The sequence below is a fragment of the Olea europaea genome, unplaced genomic scaffold (assembly GCF_002742605.1).
Source record: "Olea europaea var. sylvestris unplaced genomic scaffold, O_europaea_v1 scaffold1137, whole genome shotgun sequence".
Taxonomy (NCBI): domain Eukaryota; kingdom Viridiplantae; phylum Streptophyta; class Magnoliopsida; order Lamiales; family Oleaceae; genus Olea; species Olea europaea.
The window spans coordinates 567,524-573,642 of NW_019228757.1; the positions used below are offsets into that span (position 1 = coordinate 567,524).

General features: G+C 36.7%; 1 protein-coding gene across 1 annotated transcript in view; it reads right to left on the reverse strand.

The window, feature by feature from the left end:
• LOC111373497 (putative late blight resistance protein homolog R1A-3) overlaps positions 1–6,119 on the reverse strand; it is a 22,529-nt gene that overhangs the window by 3,127 nt on the left and 13,283 nt on the right. The gene's annotated exons all lie outside the window — the stretch shown is intronic.

A 6,119-nucleotide genomic window follows, 5' to 3' on the forward strand; every position in this document is an offset into this window, starting at 1 on the left:
CAGTTCCTAACAAATACAAAGTTGGCTCTGATATCACTGTTGAAAATTTACTTAAACATGCACAGCGGAAATAAACAGTTTCAATTTCCACTAGAATTCATCTTTGTATTTAGATAAGAACTGTGATAAGAAATATACATTTTCTTGATTTAGCAAACTCCTTCGCGTTATTCCTTTCCAGCAGTTTGAATCTGCCTCCCACAGCTGTTCAATTGTCCAGCCTCCAATGAAATCCACACAGAGAATAGACTGCAACTGCTAGGGTTTTCCTCTTGTGCCAGCAAGAATAATGAAAATCCCATGTATCTCAAACCCTAGTCATGTATTTATACAAACCCAAACGGGCTCGGCCAGGTCCGGTCCATTGTTTAATTAATCCATTTAATTAAACCCGGTCCATGAATTAATCAATCCAATTAATTAATTCGGGAATATAAATAACAAATCCAATTAATTAATTTATTCAACGATTGTTAAATTAATCAATTGGGAATTTGCAACCTATCAATTCTCTTTTGTGTGCGACCCATTAGATTCCCGACCACGATGCCTAACGACGTGAAATATTATTTTGATCTAATCAAAACTGATAAATTAAACACTCTTTTAATTTATCACAGATTCACACTCGTCGTCCCAGATTGACATCTAACAATGTATCAGGGCAACACATGTGACGGGAAATATCACGTGGTATGACAAAACCAAAACTGTTCGTTTACCATGAAATTATAATCCCTTCGTCAATATGATCCGATCAACTACGAGATATGGAAGTGTGTCAATCTCGATTATCGATCATATCTTTCATTCTTCTATTAAGTCAATATGAGTCGAAAACTCTTTTCGACTTATATGTACACCTTGGCCAAGGATTTCGTTATTGACTTAATTGAATGAAATGCAGATAACAATCTCTTACTATCTAAGAGTGACAAATCTTCTATTGATCATTCACAATCTTCATATGGTTCTTGACATACCCGAACGATGTCGTATTAGTGGCCCTTGGCAGAGCAACATCCAACACCGTCAAAATATGACTGTCCTCATATAAGGTACTATGATGACCTCAAGTTGTAGGACCAATTTCATTACCAAACGTTAGAGATTAATCACTGACACTCAGATAGTTATCCATGTGGAATCTCTTAGCGGGTCTCCAATGTTTTGTTCTATAACAAAACATCCACGTGTTCATTTAAGCGTCACCACACTTTAACTCGTGAGATCAGCTACTTACTTCACAAGTAAGAAATGTCACACATAATGGTCTAACTGCATTAACGATATCCGTATCTCGTTATTACTTACGACCACGATTTATTCAAGATCCAATTATATGTAATTTGTATCTCACAATAACAACTCCTTGTGATTAACAAATCACTTAAAATTGGATCTTCGAATTCTATTATTTAATATTATTTATCACAAAATTAATTTAAATAAATAATAGATCTCGCCAAAATCAAATGCATTAAACATATTAAAAGCGTTTACAACCTAAATCGATTGGATCTAGGGCATAACACTTACAAACTCCCACTTGCACTAGATCCAATCACTCATGTATCTAATACCATAAGCATCCACATGACGATCATGTTTCTGTTGTGACAACGGCTTTGTCAGTGGATCTGCAATATTATCATCTGTGGGAACCCGCTCTATCGTTACGTCATTTCTTTGTATAATCTTCCTCATGAGATGATATCGCCTTAGCACATGTTTGGATCGTTGATGAGACCTCGGTTCCTTCGGTTGCGCAATGGCTCCACTGTTATCACAATACAAAGGTATGGGATCAACAATGCTAGGAACGACTCCAAGTTCATTAATGAACTTCTTGATCCACACAGCTTCCTTTGCTGCTTCAGAAGCAGCTATGTATTCGGCTTCTCTTGTTGAATCAGCGGTTGTCTCCTGTTTGGAACTTTTCCAACTAACCGCTCCATTGTTGAGAGTAAACATATATCCTGACTGAGACTTGTTATCATCTTTATCGGTTTGAAAACTAGCATCAGTATACCCATGAATTTTCAATTCATTTTCTCCATAGATCAAGAACACATCTTTAGTCCTTCTTAAGTACTTAAGAATATTCTTAACCGCTATCCATTGTTTCTCATCAGGGTTTGCTTGAAACCTGCTCGTAACACTTAGAGCATATGAAACATCTGGTCTTGTACATAGCATCGCATACATGATAGATCCTATCGCCGAAGCATAAGGAATCTTATCCATGCGAATCCTTTCATCATGTGCTTTAGGACACATATCTTTTGAGAGGTAAATCCCATGCGACATGGGACATAATCCTCTTTTAGACTCTTCCATATTAAATCTTCTCAAGATTTTATCTATGTATGAAGATTGGGATAAGCCTAGTAATCTTTTAGATCTATCTCTATAGATCTTGATTCCCAAGATATGCACTGCTTCTCCCATATCTTTCATGGAAAAATTCTTTGACAACCATAATTTTACCGATTGAAGTATTGGGATGTCGTTTCCCATTAATAATATGTCATTGACATATAATATCAGAAATACGACCGCGCTCCCACTTGTTTTCTTATAAACACACGGTTCATCTTCATTTTTGATAAAATCAAATCTTTTGATTGTTTCATCAAAACGAAGATTTCAGCTCCTAGAGGCTTGCTTTAATCCATAAATGGATCGATTTAGCTTACATACTTTGTTGGCTCCTTTGGATTCAAAACCTTCAGGCTGTATCATGTACACCTCCTCTTGTAAGTTTCCATTAAGGAAAGCAGTTTTGACATCCATTTTTCATATCTCATAATCATGGTATGCAGCTATTGCAAGCAAAATCCGAATGGACTTTAGCATGGCTACAGGCGAAAAAGTTTCATCAAAGTCAATACCTTGTCTTTGTGTGTAATCCTTCGCTACTAGCCTTGCTTTGTACGTGTGGACGTTTCCATCCATATCGACCTTTTTCTTGTAAGCTCATTTACAACCTATCGGTTTTATCCCACCTGGAAGGTCGACCAAGGTCCAAACCTTGTTCTCATACATTGAGTCCATTTCAGATTCCATGGCATCTTGCCATCTCTTCGAATCAACATTTGACTTTGCCTCTGCGTAATTTGTAGGTTCATCATCCTCGACTAATAATACTTGATTAGTAATCGTGAATTCGTACCTTCTGGGAGGTCGAATGATCCTACTCGATTTACGCTGAGCTGGAGTGTCCTCAGGGTTCTCTACATCCTGATCAAGAGTTTGTCCATCAACAGGTGTAGGATCTGACTTAAGTTCATCTAATTGGTCAACAGTATCTGTGGATTCTTGAACTTCTTCAAGTTCTAGTTTGCTCCCACTACCCTCTCCTAGAATAAACTCTTTCTCTAGGAATATGACATGCCTTGAGATGAACACCTTCTTCTCAACAGGATTATAAAACTGATATCCAATTGCCTCTTTTGGATATCCCACAAATACACATTTGTCAGATTTAGCCTCAAGGTTATCTGATTCATTTCGCTTCACATAGGCGTCACAGCCCCAAACTTTCATATGAGATAAGTTTGGCCTTTTTCCTCTCCATAGCTCGTATGGAGTTTTGTTGACCGATTTAGATGGGACACGATTAAGTGTGTAGCACGCAGCAATTAGTGCATGATCCCAAAATGATTTTGGGATGTTTGCATGGCTCATCATAGATCGCACCATGTCTAACAAAGTGCGATTCCTCCGTTTAGACACACCATTATGTTGCAGTGTATATGGCGGAGTCCACTGCGAGAGAATCTCATTCTCTTTAAGATAATCTAAAAATTCTTCCTTTAAATATTCTCCATCTCGATCTGATCGCAGCGTGAGTATATTTTTACCAGTTTATTTCTCTACTTCAAGTTTGAATTCCTTGAACTTTTCAAGTGCTTCATGCTTGAATTTCATCAGATACACATAGCCATATCTAGAATGATCATCAGTGAATATGATGAAGTAAGAGAAACCACATCTGGCAGTTATTGACATGGGTCCACATACATCAGTATGTATTAGTTCCAGCAGTTCTGTGGTTCTTTCTCCTTTTCCTGTAAAAGGGAACTTGGTCATTTTGCCTAACATGCACGACTCGCATTTGTCAAATGATTCAAAATTAGTTGCCCCTAAGTATCCATCTTTATGTAACTTGGAAATGTGTTTGTCGCTAATATGACCCAATCTGCAATGCCAAAGGTATGTATTATTTAGATTATCACTTTTATGCCTTTTATTTTCTATATTCATAATAGACGACTCAGTATCAAGAATATAAATTCCATTTTGCAACACACCACAACCATAAAAGATCTCATCTTTATAAAACGAACAACGATTGTTCTTAACATTAATTGAAAATCCATTCATATTTAAACACGAAATAGAAATAATGTTCTTAGTAATGGCGGGAACAAAATAGCAATTTTCTAATTCTAATACTAAGCCTGAAGGCAGTGGTAAGAATTATGTCCCTACAGCTAATGCAACAACTCTTGCTCCATTTTCCACGCGCAGGTCAACTTCTCTTTTCTACAGTGGTCTACTTCTCTTTAGTCCCTGCATATTTATACAAATATTAGATCCACATCCGGTATCTAATACCCAAGAAGCTAATGAAGTAAACATATTAACCTCGACAACAAAAATATCTGAAGTAGAAGTTTCAGAAGACTTCTTTCCCTTCAAGCTTGCGAGGTAAGCTTTGCAGTTCCTCTTCCAATGACCTTTCACTCCACAGTGATAGCATGGGTCATTAGATTTGGTATTGTCCTTGCCTACTTTGACTGCTTTGCTATTGCCCTTAGCCTTTTTGGATGTTTTCTTAAAACTTCCTTTGACTTTCCTCTTAGTTCCCTTGGAGGAATGAATAGCTAAGACATGCCCAGTGCTAACCTTGACATTGGGCTCCACAGTTTTAAGCATATTAAGCAACTCAGGGAGTGTGCATTCGATCTTATTCATATTAAAGTTCATAATGAACTGTGAATAACTATCTGGCAGAGATTGCAGAACCAAGTCAATACTTAGTTCATGATCCATGATAAAACCTAGTGAACTCAATTTTTCAATGAAACCAATCATCTTCAACACATGAGCACTGACTGATGATTCCTCTGCCATTTTGCACCGGTATAGTTGTTTAGAGGTCTCATACCTCTCCACAGAGATTGTTCATCATACAATTCTTTGAGATGAAAAATCATAGTGTAAGCATACATACCCTCATGTTGCTTCTGCAACTCATGTGACATAGCTGCAAGCATCACACATGCTGCAGTGTTATCGTCATCACTGTGTTTGTTGTAAGCAGTCACCTCTTCTTGAGTGGAATTTTCAGTAGGCACCATTGGAAACGACTGCTCAAGGACATATCCAATTTTCTCATGCTTGAGAACGATTCTCAAATTGCGGTGCCAATCGAGAAAATTTGGTCCGATCAGTTTGTCGGCATCCAGTATGCCTCTCAAATTCATATGATTACTCATGATTCAAAAAAAACTGTAAATGACGAAAAACATAGAATTAATATGTGTTATAATGCATGTGCATAAATTCAATATGGACTTTAATTAAACGTGCTCCCACTGTTTAAAATAAATTCATGACCCTCATACATAAATTATTTGAATCCACACTTGATTCACAGTGGGCTGGGATCTCATTCGATGTATCGAGATCTTAAGTGTACTCAACAAATCCTAATAAAACATTTAGGTAGATTTTATTATCAATTGTATCTCCATACAACTCCCAGATCATTAAGCTGACAACTCTTTTGTCTTCACACATCTTATGTGTTAGCTTAACATGCCTCTAAAACTTATCTCCTTGAGTGTACTCAACAAAAGATAAATTTTAGTTAAGTCAAACCCATCATTCAGAAATATCAAATATTTCATAGTGTCAAACATATCCCTAATAGACCAGCCTTGAGTGTACTCAACAAGTTAAGGTCGATTTAGGATTCTCGTTTTTCACTATAACGATGGAAGGCAAATAATACTAACTTAATATTTTTAACGAGGGATTTAACGTGCAATTATCTCATCAAGTAATTATATACACATATATTTAAACATACATCTACTATGCGAATA